We start from the raw sequence: 21,043 nt of genomic DNA on the forward strand, positions 1-21,043 counted from the left end.
TACTATTACTGCATCGATGTGGTCCCAATGGTAACTTTCGATGGGGAAGTAGGATAGCTTCTCAAAGTGATTTTTTAACTGACAAAAGTCCCTGGAATAAAACTGTTGAAGGCACAAGAAAGCAGCTTTGTAAGTTGAGAAAACCAAAGTCAAGATTCCATTACTTTGTATTAATGTAAAATTTTCCTTTTCATGGTACATGAAAAATAAAACCAAAACCTTAGGGGCTTTGGCATAATTCAGCTGACCTGACATTGCAACTGTGCTATCCTGAGAAGAAAACTTCTTTTCCCACATTCTAGCGATGCTCTGCTTGTAGAGCGTTGGCTCTAAGAGGTTCTGACACCTGATTTCTAATGTGTGAGATGGTGGAAGAAGGGGGTTTCAGCACACATCCAAGGAATGCTTCACAGCATTCCAACGGTTCAACTCAGTTCTGACACTATCTACCTGGGAGCAGCATTGGATTCCATGCATTGAGGACTAAATCCCAGGAGACTTCCCTTCATTTCAGATGTGCCAATCACAACTCCAGGTTCTGATGGTTCGGCTGTAAGTCAGAGGGCCCATGACCCCCTCCTTGAGTTTGATTCATTTGCTAGAGCTGCTAGAGTGGCATGCAAAACTCAGAGAAACATTTTACTTACTAGATTAAAAGGCTATAAATCAAGAATAGCCACATGGACCACATGGACCTTGCCCTCTAAACATAGGGCACGGTATAGGGAAAGCCATGCTCTATTTGAGCCTAGCACTGCCTCCAAAGCTTTCAAGCCGGAAGCTCTCCAGACCTTATCCTTTTGGGGGTTTATGGAAGCTTCATTAGATAGGCATGATTGATTAAATCATTGCCCATTAGTGATTGATTCAACCTCCAGCCCCTCTCCCTTCCCAGAGATCAAGGGGAGGGACTGAAATTTCCAACCCTCTAACCCCTTGGTCTGTTTCTCTGGGAACTGGCTCTCATCCTTAGGCACATTCCCAAAGTGTCCTCATTAGCATAACAAAAGACACCTGCTGGGGCCCTTTGAGGAAATTTCAAGGATTTTAGCAGCTCTGTGCCAGAACCAGAGTAAGACCCATTGTATATTTCCTACTGGAGATCACAGTATCACTGCTGCCTAGATCAGTGGATCTAATCCCACAGAAGCTTCACATCCAAATATCTGTGATGAGTATGGCTCCAAACTGATGCTTCTTCTAATGAAGGACCTTGACACTCTTGGTCAGGGCACCATACTCCTCAGAGTCCAGATGGCTCCCAGGATGTGTCTGTTTGTGCATTCTAAGAGCAAGCAGCCCAGAGGTAGGAAAATCAATCTGCCTCTAAACAGTGAATACAACCCACTCTGTGGGTGCCTGTCTCTCTCCCTCTTTTCAAAAAACCGTTTCAAGAAATTCTGCGAGGAGCCAACAGTGGGGCAAGGGGTTTGGAAGATACATCTTTGTTCCAAGGGGTACCTTCCTTTTGCTGCAGAACATTGAGCACCAGACCCAGATGAATATAAATCCTGAAAGCAAAATCTATTCCTGAGCCATGGCTGGGTGTCCTCAAGTGGGCAAGGCCAGATTCCTGGGCCATTAAGAGATTCCTTGCCATTAAGAGTCTCACTCTTTGTGTACCCTACCCTTCAAAGGCAACAAGAGTAGGTTACCTCGAAGGCCACAGGTTACTTTACAGACCAATAGGGCCACATGCTTGTTGGTAGAGAGGGAGTTTTTGGGAGATGGTCATGGCCTCTTTCACTTCCAGACAGCAATGACATTGGGTTCATTTCATGGGGCAGCTCAAATGGTTGGTAGTAAATGGAGCACTGAGTTCATGAGGGGGCCCCTGGATGGAGAGATGAGTCTTGTCTTCAGGGGGCAGAGAAAGGAGGTATGGGAGACAGGGCTGCTCACTATTCATCTGCATTGGCTAAGATGCAGGTATGTGACAGAGACCCAGAAGAACAGCGGCTTAAACAAGGAAGAAGTGTATTACTGTCTCTCAGAAAAGCCTGAGCTAGTGTGGTGGCTGCTCTGCAGAGCCCTGGGGACCCAGTGGCTCTGGGACCCTGGATCCCACACGCCTTCCCTGGGCTCATTGCCAGGTCCATTCCTCTGGGGCCTGTAGCAGGCATGCTCATGAGAAGCTGTGTGATGCCTTTGAAGGGAGCCTGTCTTGGGTGGCAGAATGTGTCTCTGATGTAAAAATCTGAGAAAAGATGATAAACTGCCCTTAATAGGCTTTGTTTAATTAGAGATGAAGGGTTGGATAATAGGAATCTGAATCTTTTCTGGTGCCTCAGGAAGCAAAGTGATAAAAGGTGAATTAGCAACTGTAGATAAAATGCATTTTAATTCGTTTTATGTTCACCCAACCAGGGCCAGAACCTGAAGGAGCCAAATATGTAACCGTAAAGTAAAGTTCAATCATCCAGAATCCTGGTCCCTAGTCCGCTCCAGACTGTCATTGGAAAATTCTCTGATAGAGAATACAACAGGAGACTCACAGGCCTAGTTTTAAATTTTGGTTGTCTGAATTGCTATCTGTTTGGGCAAATAGTAAAGTGTTGTTCTCTTTTACCTCACTGCAGATTGGTGGGAGCGTTCAATGAAATGCAAGTGCCTGGTCTCACTTGGTATAAAGTGTTCCACTAATACCCACGGTTACCTCAACCGAGGAAACCCCTGGGCTCAATCTCCTTTATCTTCTGCATATTCAGCAGCCTGCTGGAAGGTACTAGGTTCCTAAAAAAAACAATCCAAAGCGCCCTAAGTAGATACTTTCTGACTCTAAGAAAAATTCACCCATGTTCAAGTAGTCTGACAATATATATTTGTTACTTTGTTTTTGTCATTTAAAAACTTAAAAGATTCACAAGTAAGCACATGAAAAGATGTCCAACATTAAGGAAACATAAGTTAAAGACATAGAGAGATATTACTACACACTGACCAGAAAAACTAAATAAAAAATAAAAAATAGTGACAACACCAGGGGTGCCTGGGTGGTGACTCAGTCGTTAAGGGACTGCCTTTGGCTCAGGTCATGATCCCAGTGTCCTGGGATCGAGCCCCACATCAGGCTCTCTGCACAGTAGGGGGCCTGCTTCCCCCTCTCTCTCTCTGCCTGCCTCTCTGCCTACTTGTGATCTCTGTCTGTCAAATGAATAAATAAAATCTTAAAAAAAAATAGTGACAACAACAAATGATGTCAAGGATGCAGAGAAATTAGATCACTTAGATATCACTGGTGGGAATGCACAATGGCACAACCATTTTGAAAAACAGTGTAGCAGTTTCTTTTAAAACTTAAAATGGCGGGGGGGCGCCTGAGTGGCGCAGTGGGTTAAAGCCTCTGCCTTCAGCTCAGGTTGTGATCCCAGGGTCCTGAGATCGAGCCCCACATCGGGCTCTCTGCTCAGCAGGGAGCCTGTTTCCTCCTCTCTCTCTGCCTGCCTCTCTGCCTACTTTTGTGATTTCCATCTGTCAAATAAATAAATAAAATCTTTAAAAAAAACCTGCAATGTTATAAAAAATTAAAAAAAATGAAAATAAATAAAAATAAAACCTAAAATGGATTGCCGGGTGACTTAGCAGTTGTACTCCTATGGCATTTATCTCAGAGAAATGAAAACTTATGTACTAAATACAATGTACAAAAGTGTTTATAGCAGCATAATTCAATATAGCCCCAAACTAGAAACTGCCCAAGATGTTCTTCAACAGGGAATGTTTAAACTAATGATTAAAGTAAACAGTCATGTCGTGGAATACGATACAGCAATAAAAGGCAGGAGCAATTGATAAACACAACAGCCAGGGTGTATCTCAAGGCAACTGACTGAATGAAAACAGCCAATCCAAAGTGTTGTTTATTGTGTGATTCATTTATACCATGTTCTTTTTTTTTTTTTTTAAGATTTTATTTATTTATTTGACAGAGAGAGATCACAAGCAGGCAGAGAGGCAGGCAGAGAGAGAGGAGGAAGCAGGCTCCCTGCTGAGCAGAGAGCCTGATGCGGGGCTCGATTCCAGGACCCTGAGATCATGACCTGAGCCGAAGGCAGCGGCTTAACCACTGAGCCACCCAGGCGCCCCTATACCATGTTCTTGAAACAACAAAACTACAGAGATGGAGAACAGATCACTGGTGTCAGAAGTGAGGGATGGATAGGGGAGGGAATCATTATAAAGGGGGCCCTGTGGTGATTGAATAGCCCCTGATCTTGATTGTGGCAGTGGTTACATTAAACTACATGTGTGATTAAATTGCACAGGACTCCACGCATATACAGACACACACGCAAGTGTATGTGTAATTGGAGAAATCCAAAACAACTCTGTGGATTGTACAAATGTCAACTTCCTGGGTTTTATCTTGTTGCACACGATGTTAACTTTGGAGAAGACTGGAGGAAAGACGCATGGAACTTCCCTGTACAATTCTTTGTAGTTTGTTTTGTTTTGTTTTGTTTTTTTAATCTATGATTATTTCAAAATAAAGACTTAAAAGACCTCCTTTTTTTTTAAAAAAAAAGATTTTGTTTATTTATTTGAGGGATAGAAAACAGTGAAAGAAAAGGCACAAAAGATGTCTTGCAGTGTCAGAAAGCAAGAAAGTGTTTAAAAAAATGTACACTAATAGTAGTATGTCAGGGCACACAGCAGCCAACAGAAAGAGCTCCCAATGGCCAAACCTGGAGCAGTGTGGACAACAAAATAAATAAAATAGTTTTGTATTATGACTTGAAGTATAAAATAAATACCCATGAGTTTGTACTAATATAGACAAATGACTGAAAAATAAATAAATGGAGAGAAGAGACAAACCTCTCTTGTAGGACAATTTTAAATAATTTATGTAGATACTCCACCTCAAGGAGTTAAAATATAATTCTTTCCTTAAGTGTGGATTTTGCATAGTGACTTCTTGCAAAGGGTAACATATGGAATGGGAGAAAAAGAGTAACTTTGCAGTAGAGAAATCTAACAAACACTCCCTCAGCCCAGTGATCAAGTGCGATAGAGACAGTGATAAATCATGGATGTGCCCTTGCAATGGTGTGAGGTGAATGCCTCCTTCCTCTGTGGTCTTCATCCCCAGTCTAATCATAAGAAAAATCAGACAAATTCCAAAAGACGGACATTTTACAAAATACTGACCAACACTCCTACACCATAAAGGTCATTGGAAGCAAGGAAGAGTCTGAGAAGCTTTCACAGCAAAGAGGAGCCTAAGGAGAGAAGCCAACAGAATGCAATGTGTAATTCGGGAATAGAAAAGGGTCATTAGGTACAAACTAAGGGAATCTGAATGAATCATGAACTTCAGTTAATAATAATGAGTCCATACTGATCCATTAATCCTAACAGATGCACCACACCAGTGTAAGATGTTAATAATAGGGAAAACCATGGGAAGGGGATATGGGAGCTCTCTGTACTATCTCCTCAGTTTGTGTGTGTATGTGTGTGTGTGTGTTTTGTAAATCTGAAAACTGTTCTTTAAAAAAGATGAAGTGTATTTCCAAATAAAAGTTTTAAAAAATTAAAGATTTGATATATAGTTTTTGAGCAACTACTGTGAAGCAGGCACTTTCATAATGATTGTATGGTTGAAACCATCCTGATGGTGGGGATGTTAGCATTCACTGTGTCACTGAAGGAGACCTTAAAACTCGGTAAGATCAGTTTTTTAAGATCCCCCAGTTGGTAAGTAGTTAAACCGGAATGTGTGCTCAGTCTTCTGACTTTCATCCCATGCCATTTCCCATTATGCCACCCAAAGATTTGAGGGAAAACTGGTTATTCAGTTATGGTGTTGAGACCAGTTACCAGAATGTTGTATGAACCAGAGCTCCCCATTCCTCAGTCATGCGTAGCTTTGTCATTCCTCCAGGACTCAGCACAATTCCCTAGTCTTTGCATAAGCAAGTTTTTTTTTTTTTTGGATTTTTGATTTTTTATAAACATATATTTTTATCCCCAGGGGTACAGGTCTGTGAATCACCAGATTTACACACTTCACAGCACTCACCAAAGCACATACCCTCCCCAATGTCCATACCCCCACCCCCCTTCTCCCAATCCCCCTCCCCCCAGCAACCCTCAGTATTTTTATTTTTTTTTAATTTTTTATTTTTTATAAACATATATTTTTATCCCCAGGGGTACAGGTCTGTGAATTGCCAGGTTTACACACTTCACAGCACTCACCAAAGCACATACCCTCCCCAATGTCCATAACCCCACCCCCCTTCTCGGAACCCCCCTCCCCCCAGCAACCCTCAGTTTGTTTTGTGAGATTAAGAGTCACTTATGGTTTGTCTCCCTCCCAATCCCAACTTGTTTCATTTATTCTTCTCCTACCCACTTAAGCCCCCATGTTGCATCACCACTTCCTCATATCAGGGAGATCATATGATAGTTGTCTTTCTCTGCTTGACTTATTTTGCTAAGCATGATACGCTCTAGTTCCATCCATGTTGTCGCAAATGGCAAGATTTCATTTCTTTTGATGGCTGCATAGTATTCCATTGTGTATATATACCACATCTTCTTGATCCATTCATCTGTTGATGGACATCTAGGTTCTTTCCATAGTTTGGCTATTGTGGACATTGCTGCTATAAACATTCGGGTGCACGTGCCCTTTTGGATCACTACGTTTGTATCTTTAGGGTAAATACCCAGTAGTGAAATTGCTGGGTCATAGGGCAGTTCTATTTTCAACATTTTGAGGAACCTCTGCATAAGCAAGTTCTAATTTTCACGTCCACTCAGGATGGTAGGAATTGTTTGTTCCATGTTAAGGAAGGAGAAACAGACTCAGAGAGGTGAAATAACCTGCTCAAAGTCACTCAGCTATAGTGGATCAGGATTCAAACACAAAGCTTGCACTCTTCCCTGTAACCAGCCCCTTGAATGCCCAGCATGGCCCTATTGAGGAACGTCAGACAATCTCAGAAGTAGCCATGATTCCTTAGTCTTTTCTCTGGATGCTCTTTGTTTTGCAGGGACTAGTAGTAAGTAAGGACTCAGTTTCATCTAATGAGCAAAATCTTTGGACTATTTTTGCGAAAGGGACAAGGAAAGAGAGTAGATCACTGCCATTACAGTGGCATAACAGAATCCCTCTTATAAGTCCACATTATAAACCACAATGGCAAAATATTGCACAACCACCCCACTGTCCCCATGCCTGCTTTGACGGCAGACATGATTAATCAACCTGGAGCTCTTGTCAGCAGAGCCTGGACTCAGCCTGACAAGCCCTCCAGGCAGCCACTACTGATCCTCAGAGCCAATCCTGAGATGAAAGCCCTTTCCTACCCAGCTATAGGCACTGCCACATTTGTACGCTTACATTTTTTGACATTTGAAAAACAGGATGAGATGATGCACAAGCCACACTGGCAGCCAATGCTATAGTCACAACACAAAATTATTTCTTCAGCCTTTAATTAGGATGTGTCATCCCAACCCCACTCCTGATGCAATGTGCCTGTGCTCTGGGAAGGGAAAAACTGCCAGATGTCTGGCCTGCAGTGTCTTGATACCCCAGTGTCTCCTCTGGGCAAAACCAGGAAGCCAGTGGGAGTCCAGTGGGCTCAGTGGGCCAGCCACCCACAGGAAGAATCATCAGGGTTTATCCTTGATAGAAGACTCTGGCAACTGTAAGAAGTGGTGCCTGCAGGATGAAGTTTTATGTTTTGTTCCAGATTGTGACCCAGTACTTGTAATGGCAGCAATGACAACAGAAAGCAGTAGCCTACAGGCTCAGGAATAAGCCAGAAAATTGCCTTGTGATCCCTGCCCACTTGCTGACCCAATCAGGCCCCGGGGATCCATAACAACGGGAAGCCTAGGGTGTTGATCACAGACAGTACATATTATTCTAAAATACGCAACCAAATTACCCAAGACTAGTGCTAATGGGAATTTGCCAACCCTGATGAAAGCTAAGAAGAAAACCATTAGTCTGTACCATAGCACTTCTAAGGAGCTCACAAATTGCATGTTAGCTTAACTCATGTTTACTAGCATTTTTGTTTTCCTTTGCAGCCATGTTTCTCCCTTTGGTGGGTTCCCACAGCTCAGGACTGAGGGACCACATGGCCCCACATATAATAAACACAGGAAGTGCTCTCTGCTACGTGAATGAGTGTGAGAATATTTCCCACAGACAGAGGGCTGGCCAGGTGTTCGAGGACATAATGTCCTACCTTCTTTTCATTCTTAAAGATGTCACCACTATTCTGTCACAGTCCTGTGTCTCTGGGACACAAAGAACATACAGCCATTGCCCCCTACTACACATGTGTATGCACACACACGGCTACTGGGGCACTGAATTTTCTTGATCAATTGAAGGGAAGAAGCAGGTGGACAGAGATGGGCCCCTGCATTCTCCATGCCCTTCTGGGAGAAGATATGGTTCACCAAGGGCCTAAGGTTCACCTAGAAACCTATTCAGTTTCTCTGCAGACTGGACAAGTCCTGCACATGCTTGTCAATACTCTGAGAACGTGATCACCTGTGATGTTGGCCGTTCAGTGAAAGATACCAGAAACCTGAGTGGCAGGGGACACGGGTGTTCTGTTGTCCTTCTGGGTTCCTGCCCTCTCCAGATTGAGACCTACAACAGGCTCTGTGGAAAGGACACACCCCCTCAGAATACACCTGTCTTCCATACTTTCTAAAGATACCATGTCATCAATTTGTCACCATCCAAAGTGGACCATTTATTAATAAAGTTTTGTATTGGTCCACCTCAGAGATCATGTTATAACCCAGAGGTGGTTGCCATAGGCTGGGCACCAGCTTCAGGTCCAAGGTCCATCCATTCATTTATTTATTCACTCAAAAAGTATTTATTGAGCACCTATTATGTGCTAGGTACTGGAACTTCACCAACAGTTAAGAGACACTGTTCCATTCTCACAGAACTTGGTGGCCCAATCAGTTGTAGCCAGCATAGCAGAAGTCATTTTGATTGACACATGCCATGATGCACTGGGGGGAAAATTACCCATGGCCACTTTCCTCAAAGGAGATCATGACCAAGGCAGGGGTTTCGGGCTCATGAGCATCTTACCTGGACAGCCACGAGGAAGGCTCTCTGCTTTCCTCTCTACCTACTCTAGAAAACCAGGATGCTATGATGACCTAGGGAAGGTGGGTCTTTGGAGTCTCAAAGCCTTGGCCCCAAATCCCAGCTCCCCCCTTTCAATCCGCATGCCCTTGGACAAGCCACCTGGCTTCTTTAAGTTTCATTTTCCTTGTCTGAGAAGTGGGGGGTGACAACCACAGCTCCTGAATCAGGTTGAGAACTGAAGGAATTAACAAAGGCACTAACAGATAGTAAGCTTCCATAAATGTCAGCTTTCATGTCTGCAGTCAAATGGATGAGCACCCAGTCTTCACATATTCCTGAGTATGAGCCATAGAAGTACAGTGGGCAGTATCCAGGGAGCGAGGCAGGCTATGAGGTAGCAGGAGGCACAGGTAGGGCTCAGAATGTCCTATTGCTCTTTCTTGTAGCTGCTTGATGGCTCCTGGAGACAACAACCCAAGGGGTCTTGTACTCTAATAGCTCTAATGGTAGAGAGCTGAAAATCCAGACCATAGGAGAAAATACAGAAGCACAGCTCCCTGAAACTGCATTCAAGCAACCGCCCAAAGCCAATGTTTATATAGAAGTATACAGTGACCAGCAAGCAAGACCTTGGGGGCTGTGTTTTAACACAAGACCGCTGACTTAACAAACAGACATTTGTTAATATTTGGATTTTACTTCTGGTGTCAGAAATGAAAATAATTAGATTTGCATTTTATAGTGAAGGCACAAACAACTCATTTTTATCCTATGGAAACATACCACCCACATGAAAAGTCAAGACAGTTTCCAAATCATTTTGCTGTCTCTGTTTGTAGAGCAAACTCTTTCTGGAACACACCATAGCAGGCACAGGACAGAATGACCCCAATACCTCTAGGTCATCGAAAGCCAAAAGCAAGGATGCCGTGTGTTTTGTTTCACTCACGGACCTGTGGTCTGTGCAGAGGGGATCTGACCCTCTGCCCCACAGCTCTGGTCAGCTCCGTGCCAGGATCCTGGGCCCCTGATCTGGTTCAGCATCCCGGGACATTCACAGGGGACAGCCACCTCCCTCCCCTCTCCACCATTCACTGGTCTGAGAAAGCAGTGTCACAGTGTTCCCTAACAGGTGTCTGTGCCCACAGCACTTACCATGGCCATGACCAAAGCAGCCACATCCGTGAGGGGCCTCGGCAGAGAGGGGAAAAGCAAGAAGAGAGCTGAGTCTAGCCACAGATTTCAGAAGAAGAACCGGCTCTCCTTCTGCCCACTCTTGCCCTCCTACACTATTTTGGCAGCTGGCAAGCCCGAAAGCACAGCATGTGAAGTTCAAATCTGGGTCTGCACTGTCAGCTCCAGCCTGGGAAGCCAAACGGTGAGAGCACGCTCTGAGATGCGGGCTGCTTTACAAAGCACCAGTCCAGTGTGCCTGGGCTCTGGGATAGATGAATGCTGACGGTCGTGTGGCCCAGAGTCTCAGGCAGGAGACAGGAGAGCTGGGGTGCTCAGGAGTCCCTCCCAGAGACCTGCCCTCAGAAAAGTCGGGCCAGGAGTTAAAGTCAGCACCCGACAGGGCTGCAGCAAGGGCCCTCCATCAGGGTGCCCCACGCCAGCCACAGAATACTGCAGCCCCCACATGGGCAGGTGGGCTCCTGACGCTCTTACACACATTCACTGGACAGTGGCTGAGTTTGTGCCACATGAGGCGGGGCAAGAGGAAACTGCTCAAATGCCTGACGTTTGATAGGCACATGCTTACAGACCACGTAGTGATGGGATATTCTTCTGCATAAGCCAGTAAATGAACTTGGCGCACTAAATTGAATAGCTCTTATTATTCTGAGAAATCACTGCCCTTATTTGGTGACCACATTCCAGACACAGAGGCCAATTCTGGGCTGCTGATCCTGATAGCCTCAGATGTTCCTGAAAGCCCTTTCTTCCTTGGGCATGACTCAGGGCCCACCCCCTGAGTCGGTGGAGCCCTTCCCCTCCCCCTAAACAGAGAGGTCCCTCCTCCATTTATTGTCACACGTCAGCAGGTCTAAAACCCAACCGGTTCCCTCTCCATATTAAAACGGCCTCCTGGGCATGGTTTAGGAAGAAGTACCCTGGTAGTAAATCAGGTCTTTCACCACAGATACTAAATAATGAATGTTATTCAGTGTGAAAATGACAGCAATTCTTCACCTGTCAGATTAAAAGGGCACAGAAAAGAGGGGTTTAAAAATAGCACCGACACTCAGGGTGTGATGGGGACAGTTGGGAGCCTGAGAGCCGCTGTCTGGCAGTCAGGAGGCGGCAGGAGGGAGACAGCCGGGCACGGTCGGAGAAGTTCGGGAGCTCCTTGGGGCCCCAGGACTCCTCTGTGAGAACTGAAGGACTTTCTCCTTGGATGCCCTGGCCTTGGGACAAGGTCTTGCTGCCGGATTTCAACTGCAGCCCATTCTGATTCACTCCCACAATAAGTCAAAAACAGAGAGGGCTTCACTGCACACAGCGCGATAGAAGTCTCCGGATTTCAGCTTCCCACGAGCTCATTCGGAGACCCTTTGTAAATTGAGGGGCTGGAAGAGGGTCCTGGGTGGGCAGCATAATGGAAAGAGCACAGGGTCTGCGGTCAGAAGACCTGGAATTGAACTAGATCGTACAATAACTTTCTGCACAGCCCCGGGAGTTGGAGGGAGTTGGGGAGGAGATGTTATCCTGGCCTCAGGGAGCTTTACTAAGTCCATTCGGAGGATGGGATTCCTCCCCGCATGGGGGGTTTCATGAGATATTCTACAGGAACCACCTGTTTGAGGATCTCAATGAGTATAAGTTCTGTTCCGACTAGCTTTAGCACTCTGGCTACAACGCTGTATGCTGCCTGTGTTCTTCTAGCCCTGTCTATCTGCCCAAAGGCTCTGCGTTGGTTTCCACCTTTACCATTTCTCTAGCTTAGACAATCACCAGCCCGTGAGGGTGGTGGCTGTTTCTCTTACCATCACTGTTACCCAGTGATTGGAACGGACCCCAGTGCCCAGGAATTGTTTACTTTATATTCAGTGATCTGCTCCTCCCTAAATAATCTTGTTTTTAAGAAAACAAAGGTACAGAGTCGAAAAAAAAAAAAAAAAAAAAGATTGATTCAGTCAGCGGTGAGGCTGCTGGTTGGCAGCTGGAGGGGCAGAAACAAAACTTCTACTTTAGCGGACCTGCATAGTTACTGCCTCACGACTTACTCACAATCCTGCTTTCCGTCCGTTATCAGGCCCGCCCAAGCCCGCCATGCTTCAGGGAATCAGGGCTTCCTCAGTGGACCGGTGCTCCCTCATTTGTAGGTGCAGCTGAGTTGCACGGGAAGGACTGGGGCGGCTTCCAGAAAGCCAGACCCCCAACCTCTGACCCTCAAACCTTCACTAGCCAGTCTAGCCCTTCTTCCTACATCCTGCTTTCAGAGAGGGAAAGAAGGTGAACATCTGGTCGCATATAAATTACTATGCTGACAATATATCTGGTTATTGTGTTAATTAGAACACTTAAAAATTCTCAAGAGAAGGTGTGTGGTGAGATCCCAAATCCTCCGCTCAGACTGAGGCCCTGGAGTGGAATCAAGAACGGTTCTTAAACAGGCCCTGACTCTGGTCCCTGAAAGACTCTGGCTCCTCCACCCAAAGACTGCAGACCTGCTTCCAGCATGTCATTCTTTCTCCACCGCATTGGCTCCTTGCCAAGCCCTCTTAAGGGCCCTCCGTAAGTCAAGTGCAGGGGAAGAGTTCCTGAAAGCATCACGGCCATCAGCTACCCAGCTGAGGGATGCAAAGATCAAAGGGCTGCCCATGCATAGCCTGGGTAAGAAGTTCCCATTCTAAGAAACACAACATTGTTGAGTTTCTGGAGGGAAGCCAGTGAGGAGGAAAGGTCTGAGCCTGTATTGAGCGGACATTGGCAAGTCCAAGGCAAAAACATTAACACCTCCTGATGAGGTCAGGAATTGTGACTTCTACAAATTCAACCACATTCACACCTGTTGTGTCTCAGAGTGTTGTTTCATTAAGGTGCGGGTCGAGCCAATGATCCCTCCCACTGCAGTATTCGAGCTGCACCTGCTCCTCTCCCCCGGCTCACGCAAGTGCGGTGGGGACATGGACCCCTGCTCTTAACCTCCATTGGGGTTTTCTGCCCCACTCCGGCAGCCTACTTGTGTCCAGGGCCAATGAATTTTCAGGGAAAAGCAATTTTTTCCTGGGGGCTACAAACACTTACCTGTAACAGATGAGTTACAAACCCCACAGTGTCTGGAGAAAAAAATAAATAAAACAGTCACATTTCCATCTTCAATATTGTCCTACCCGGGTGCCAGTGATTCGTTATCAACCACTGAGGACAGCCAGAGTCTGTCCATTATAAACTGGCTTTTAGTAATGACTAGCACATACAGGCACAGAGGGAAACTAAAAAATAAAAACAACAAAACACACACACACACACACACACACACACACACACACACGGAACCCAGAACTAATGGACATGATTAAAAGGTGGAAGGTTTTCAAACAATCTCTCTCAATTCCTTTTAAAAATCAAAGCACAATCTGTTTACTTCACCCAGTGGTGTCTCTGTAACTTTTCAGTGTTGTAAACTGAATTTAGATGAAAAGAAAATACTAGATGTGTGCTCGGTGTCCTTTCTTGAGGAAACTGGTGACTCGTGATACATAGATGTATTCAGTGAATCTGTCAGAGCTGGGATGCTGAGACTTAATATTGTTAAAATGGCAATATCCTTCCAATTACTCTACCAATTCAAAATCCCAGCTGGCTTTTCTTGCAGAAATCGACAAACCAATACTAAAACTCATATGGGCCCAAGTAGCCAAAATAATCATGGAAAAAACAGCCAAGTTGGGAGGACTGATAATTCCTGATTTCAAAACTTATTATAAAGCTGTAGTAATCAAGACAATGTTCTACTGGTGTAAGGACAGATACATAAATGGACTAGAATTGAGAATCCAGAAAGAAGCCCTTACATTTATGACCAGTTATTTAACTGGTCTTTAACAAAGATACCAAGACATTTTATTGGGGAAAGAATAGGTTTTTTTTCCCCAAATAGTGCTAAAACACCTAGATACCCACATATAAAAGAATGACCTTGGACGGTTACCCCACATGATATGCAATAATGAACTCAAAAAGAGATCCTAGACCTAAATGTATAAGCTAGAACATAAAACCTTCACAAGAAAGTACAAAAGTAAGTCTTAATGACCCTGGGATTGGCAATGTTTTCTTAAATACAATGCCAAGAGCAAAAGCTACAGAAGTAGATAAATTGGACTTCATTGAACTAAAAACATTCATACTTCAAACAATACCATTAAGAATGTAAAAAAGGGGAAAGATGATGGAGCAAGCGTAAAGAAACATGATCCTTTTAGTTCCAGAAAATCTGGGGAAAAAAAAAAAATCTTATCAAGCCCTCAAAGCTACTTAAGCAAGGCAGGCACTTTTGGAGAAGAAGGAGAAATAGAAAGGAAAAGGGGTCAAGTTTAAATGACTGGACTGGTTCCTACATGGTTCCTGGAGGCAACAAGATGACAAGGCGCACCTAAGATGATTAAAAGTGCAGCTTTATGTCTTGGAAATGCCAGATAAACATCACTTAGCCTTTGCTTTTTGCATCAAAGGGATTAATGAGGTGAGTTTTCTGGTGCAGGGGACCACTGCAAGGCTTCTTCTGAAGATTATTTTCAGTAGTGTATTTGTCAAAGCAAACCCCCGGGCCATAAAAACGCTGCTATGGGAATCTTATGTGACTTGGGGATTTCCCAATATGAAGTTTGTCTGAGAATTTATCTTGAAAGGCAGACAAGTCAAGGTCAAGAATAAAAACATAAAAGCATCTCTTTGACAGACAACCTACCTGAAGAAGGTTGGTGTCATTTGTTTAAAAAACATCACTCATGAAATTGCCTTTCTAGGGAAAAATTTCCAGGTAGTCTCTGGGTTCTTGCACCCTTTCCATCTCATGATATCTTGACAGTAGCCTGCTTCCTCAAGAGGGTGGGCTCACCCGGCTCTCCAGATAAATGCATCAATCAGCTCATTCGACAACTGAACCAAACGCAAAATATCAGTAAGCATAATGTGTTGGAAGTGGTTTGTTTTTTTGTTTTTTGTTTTTTTGTTTGTTTTTTTTTTTTTGCTTTTTGCAACTGTTATACAGTATCTTCAAAGAAGATTATTTTTCTGCCATGTCTTCAGAAGCTGCAGAGAGGTCAGGGAAAAGATGATTATGTCCATGGCAGACACATCCCATCACAGCCCAGCTCCAGGGGGAAGTTCCAGTGTGTTTTCCATACTGGCTGCCATTGCCATCTCTGAAATCAGAAAAGGACTCCTGCCATGGAGGAGGGTCCTGCTTTGTCACATCCTCCATCCTGGAGCTTAATGTTGGTGGATGAATATGCAAGCATGAATACAAGACAGTAGGGGACCAAGCCTATGGGTATACTTGAATCTGGCCATTCCTAGAGCCATGTTTGGGAAAGAACTTGAAATACAATCATAAAGGAAAAAAATGACATCCCACAGTCTCAGAGACAGTAGCTGCAAATCACTTACCTGTTAATGGACTTGTACCCAGAATATGTAAAGAACTCTCACCACTCCATAACAAGAAGATGAATTTGTATCTTTGAAATCACATGCTGCTTTAAAAAATGAACAAAGGATATGAACAGATATCTCTCCAAGGAAGATATATGAAGAAGGTCAATGGACACATGAAAAAAAACCCACATATTATTAATCACTAGGGAAATGCTAAATCAAAACCACAGGGAGGTACCACTTCACAGTTAATAGATGGTTCTAATAAGAAAGAGAAAATAATAAGGATGTGGGGAGATTGAAACTTTCCTGCATCACTGATGGGAATGTAAAATGGTACAGCCACTTTGGAGAGCAGGAATTCCTCAAAAAATAAACATGAAATTGCCCTATGATATCATCTTGAGAACTTTTACTATATTGAATTATTTTTCTATTATATTGTAATAAGAATAATGCCTTGTTAATTTATTATGCATTTTCAGAGGTGATCATTTAAAAATATCATTTGCCAGTGTATTGTACATAATCTAAAAGTAATAAATGATTCAGGTGGTGATTGCTTTCTTCACTATTATTCCTCTAATTAATTAATGTAGCAGGCCAGCCCTGAGGCTTTTTTGGAGCCATGTCACAGGAATGTTCAGTCCTTCTCAGGTTCAGATCAATTGGTAAGAATTGACAGAGACTGATAACTTGATAAAGAGTGTACTTTCTTACGCATCATCTTCCTGGAGGCTAAAACTTAGATCTCGAGTTTGAAGGATTTCCCTCAAATCCTTGATTTCCTGTTTAAGATGAAAATTCTTTTCCTACTGCATGTAACCCTGGTGCTCACCCATCTCAGTGGCTTTCCTCATTATTGCTGCTATTTCCATTACCTGGTCAGCATGGGCTCATAGTATCTTAGAGTGATGCTCATTAAATTTCATTATTATACCAAGGTCATCCTTTTGGATTGCCATTAGCAACCCAAACAATTGCCTTAGTACTTGCTTATTTGAAGTCCCAAAGCCTACTGATGTCCCTCCAGGGATGTATGAAGTTCTTTGTGCTCCTGCTACCAGTCTCCATCCGATCTCGGCTGTGCCTTCACCAGTATCTCGAGTCTTCATTCAGTTCTTGAATTTCTTCCTAATATTTCTTCATTACTTCTGCTCCTCTTGAGAGCCTGGTTTGCTCATAGAGAGATTTTGCTGCTCTGTCATGGTCTCTTGATCTTCGAGCAAGAGTCATAGCATCAGCAAAGGTCTTCTCCAATGTACAACTCACTTTCTGGTCTCCATTCTTTGCAGCTGACCTGATTTGTGGAAAGATGACATGATCTCCTTAACCCCCAAAGGTGCAGGAACAGCCAGCTTGAATCCTTTCAATGAGAGAAAAGTAAGATGCTAAGAGGAACCACGTCCAAGACTTATAGTGAGGTCGGCTACCTAACTCCCTTCCTGAATCCCGTCACTGTTCTTCTGGGTCCCCTCCCTTTAGCCTGGCATTCTTCTGCTCGGGACCATGCATGACATGTGCTCTCTCCCCATAGTTAGGGTGGTTAATAATATCCCAATGAAACAATAAAATGAGATGATCGTCCCTAACTGAAAACAAGATGACTCCCCCCTGAAGCAGACCTGTCTCTCTTTTTTTTAGCATGGGCCTGCTTCTCTATTGTGCATGAGAACTCATGAACACATCCCCACTATTCTGGTCAGCTTAGAAATCTTGCGGGCGCTGAGGGAATGAATATTCGTGGAGTATCCCAACCATACAATGTCCCAAAGGCAAAACTCCTAGGCAACCCTCCATCTTTAGAGTTTCCCTCTCAGACCACGAGGGCCTTGAGCAAAGGTGAACTAGGATGCCAGCTGCCCCATGTCCCCCAGCCTCAAGTCGAAGGCTCTGTAGGGCTTTCAGCATTTCCGACAGTGTTTCAGATATGAGGAATGCCTTGGGCTGTGGAGTGTAAAATGCTTCTTGACAGGCTGAAGCTCTGCATGCAGGCACCGGCATGAGTTTTGTGATATGTGAGGACATACCTAATGGGACATCCTTTGCACTCGTTCTAGATAGACATTTAGATTGGAGCACTAGGAATTGATTTTCCTCCCTCCAGCTTCCATTAAACTGTGAAATTTCTTCACAGCGGATGCTGATAGGGCTTAGAGAGCTCTTAAGAAAACCAAATACATTAAACCTATATCCCTGTCCCTAAATCAGCATATCTCAATATGGGGCCACAGATCATCTTTGTCACGTAGTCACCTGGGGAGTTTGTTAGTTTGTTAGACACAGCTTTTCTAGGTTCCATCTAAAAACATTAGTGCCAGGGTGCCCGGATGGCTCAGTTGGTTAAGCATCTGGGCTCAGTTCAGGTCATGATCCTGGGGTCCTAGGATTGATCCCCACATCAGGCTCCCTTCTCAGCGGGGTTCTGCTTCTCACTCTCCCTCTGCCCACAACCCCCCACTTGTGCATGCATATGTGCTCGCTTGCTCTCTCTCTCTCTCTCTCTCTCAAATAAATAAAATCTTAAAACAAAACAAAACCTTAGTGCTTTCTGAACTTTGGGCCCAGAGGTGGGGGGGGGGGGTGTTGCATTTCAAACAAACTTATTTTGCACATGATTTTAGGAACTGTATGAGATGAGTTGAAAGCTGGTCCCACAATTTTAAACCCTGGGGCACCCAACTGTTCCTCTCTTTCCAAGGATACATCATGAAAAAGACAAATGGATGCAAATCTCATCATAATGAAGGAATAAACTAGGTGACTCTTCCATTTTTTTCCACCACAGGGCTGCTTTAAGATACTTGTGGGGCATTCTAGTAGGACTTTGTTCTAGGAAGTCTAATTCCCGTTTTAAGAACCCACAGACGGCTCGTTCGCATGACATCTTCCTTGCACAGCCCTGTTCACTTCCATCTCTCACCCCGGCCCCGTCTGTGACATGCGCAATTACCTTCCCTCTCTAAGCCAGCAGTTCTCAACTGTGGCTGCACATCAGAGTCACAATAGGAGCTTTTAAAAATACCAATACCCAGCTCTCAACCCAGACTGATTGCATCTGAATTTCTGTGGGTACCAACTATGAGTATTTTTAAAGCTGCTCAAGCAATTCCAGTGGACAAGCAAAGTTGAAACCATAGTTCTGGGGGAACAGTGAACTCATTTCTCATAGATTCCAAGCCCACCCCCATTTGGGTCTATGGTCCTGCCTCCACATTCTTCCCTGTCTGTGGGAATGCACTCTCCCATGATTCCGTCCATCTCCTGGGCTCCATCACGCCAAGAAAAGAACAACGGTGTCCCCAGGCACCCTTCCAGACCCTCCACTACCGGTAAAGTTGCACCATTAGGCTCCTTGCTAAGATCTGCCTGTTTCATTGCCCAGGTTTCCAGTTTGCTGCCTAAGGCTGCCTTCTCTCTCTTGCTCAGCCTTGCCTCCTGCCCTGATACAACCAAACCGCACAGCTTCCCCATTAGAGTCTGACTTTAGGCCCACCAATTCAGGAACACATGCTCATATTCATTAACCACTGAGGTCAGCTCACCTCCCTGGCCAATGCCTGAAATGTTGATGGTGCTATGGACAAGAAAAGAGAGAGGCAAGATAATTTTTTTAAGCCTCAGGCTCCTAATCTGCAAAGTAAGAAGAATAATAAACAATTCCTAGGCTCTGAGAGCCAAAGGATGAGACTGCCTGCCTTTAAGGTGACCTTGAATGCCTTCTGGGTCTATCTGTGGGCCAAGGGCAAGTCTAGAGCATCCTGAGGAATAAGAAAGATTGTGTCAGAGGTTGGTACTTAGGGCATCTTATTCTAGAACCATGCCCTGGGCCCCCAGGTTATCTTCCAGTTTACTTGGAGCCTGGACCCTACATCTGCTGTGTCAGGGAGCCCAAGCAACATGCTGCTATGTTTCACTGGCTGGCTCTAAGCTGGGGGTGGGGGGCAGCAGTATTGAGGAGAGGCAGGGCCAGACCAGGCCTGGAGCACAGGACATATTTGGCAAAAATATGCTATTATTCTGTCCACAAGGTCAAGACCAGTCCCCTTGGGGTACTTGTCCCATCCCCCAGCATCCACAGCCCCATCTACATAACTGGCTACATCATTGTCCCCATCCTGGCAGGACTTCTTGGTTGCTCTCTGCATCTCCTTGCAGACTCTGCTGCTCACACAGTCCTCCAGGAGCCACACTAGCTCCTGTGCAAATAGTAAAACCACCCAGCAGGACGGATGTGAGTGTTAAATAGTCAACACATGGAAAAGGACTTCTCATTCCAACAAACCGTGGTACCAGTGTTAGGGGTATGGTTGCCAAGGAGAAAACCACATTCTTCCACTGAGTGTCACTCTGGGAAGCTTTAGAACTATCCCAGGACTAGGGCTTCTCCCTCTCTGGCCATCTTCATAGTCAGACATTCCTGGGTGTGACTCCCAGCTCTAAGCTCTCTGTGTGACCTTGGCCATGCATCGCATGTTTCTTGAGAACCCACTTCTCCATTTGAAATATGAGAATAGTTCAGCGTTTTTGTAAATATTTCAACTATCATAATGATTCAAGATTAGAAGTAACATCACGTATGTGTGAAACATCTGGGTTATCACACACACTGACTAAATCATGGCCTTTACTATTAATATTACTGTGACTGAGAGCCAGGAAGTGTGGGATCTCATTTTGGGGGAACGATTTTTAGAAGGGGACTTCATTGGTGTTCTCAGTGGACCCCTTAAGGGCTAATTTTCCCTTCCCTCCACCTCACCTGAGCCTTCTGCTCTACGCCCACTTCTGCACACCAATTGCCCGAAAGCTCTTGCAAACACAATGCCTAGTGTCATGTTCTGGTCCTCCTTTTTATAGGTGGGGAAATGGGTCCCCTCTGCACAGAGCCAAAACCCACATTCAGAACTTCTGGCTCCAGACTCGAGGCCCATTCCTCTGCCCGCCTAGCTCTCTCTGCAAGAGTTACATTTGGTAGCAGTTTTTGTGTTTTGTTTTGCTTTTATAAAATCATGATTATTGCTTCTTCTATCTATAGCATCATAGAGGATAACACAATGAAATGAGGAATGAGAAGCTGCCAAATCCTGATTCAGAGATGGGCTTGGTGGTTTCCTTATGTTGGTTCCTTTCTGTTTCACTGAAGGCCTGTGTCTCCTGCCAAGGGACAGCCTGGAATGGATCCAGACTTGGCCTTGATCCCAGGTCTCCTATTCTTAGTATTCTCGATATCCAGGGTAATGGGTTTCTGTTTCCCAGGCCAAGTGGCCTCCTGGACGTCTGGACATTAGCCATTTATTTGGAGCTGGGATTTGATGTTTTCTCTCAGCCCATCATGTCTCAGCATTCGTC

At 44.6% G+C, this 21,043-nt stretch overlaps 1 pseudogene; it reads left to right on the forward strand.

Moving 5' to 3' along the window:
- The first annotated feature begins 14,504 nt into the window (after positions 1–14,504).
- LOC131813639 (large ribosomal subunit protein uL30-like) lies at positions 14,505–19,096 on the forward strand (annotated as a pseudogene).
- The last annotated feature ends 1,947 nt before the right edge of the window (positions 19,097–21,043 follow it).

This window comes from Mustela lutreola, chromosome 13 (genome assembly GCF_030435805.1).
Source record: "Mustela lutreola isolate mMusLut2 chromosome 13, mMusLut2.pri, whole genome shotgun sequence".
Lineage (NCBI taxonomy): Eukaryota > Metazoa > Chordata > Mammalia > Carnivora > Mustelidae > Mustela > Mustela lutreola.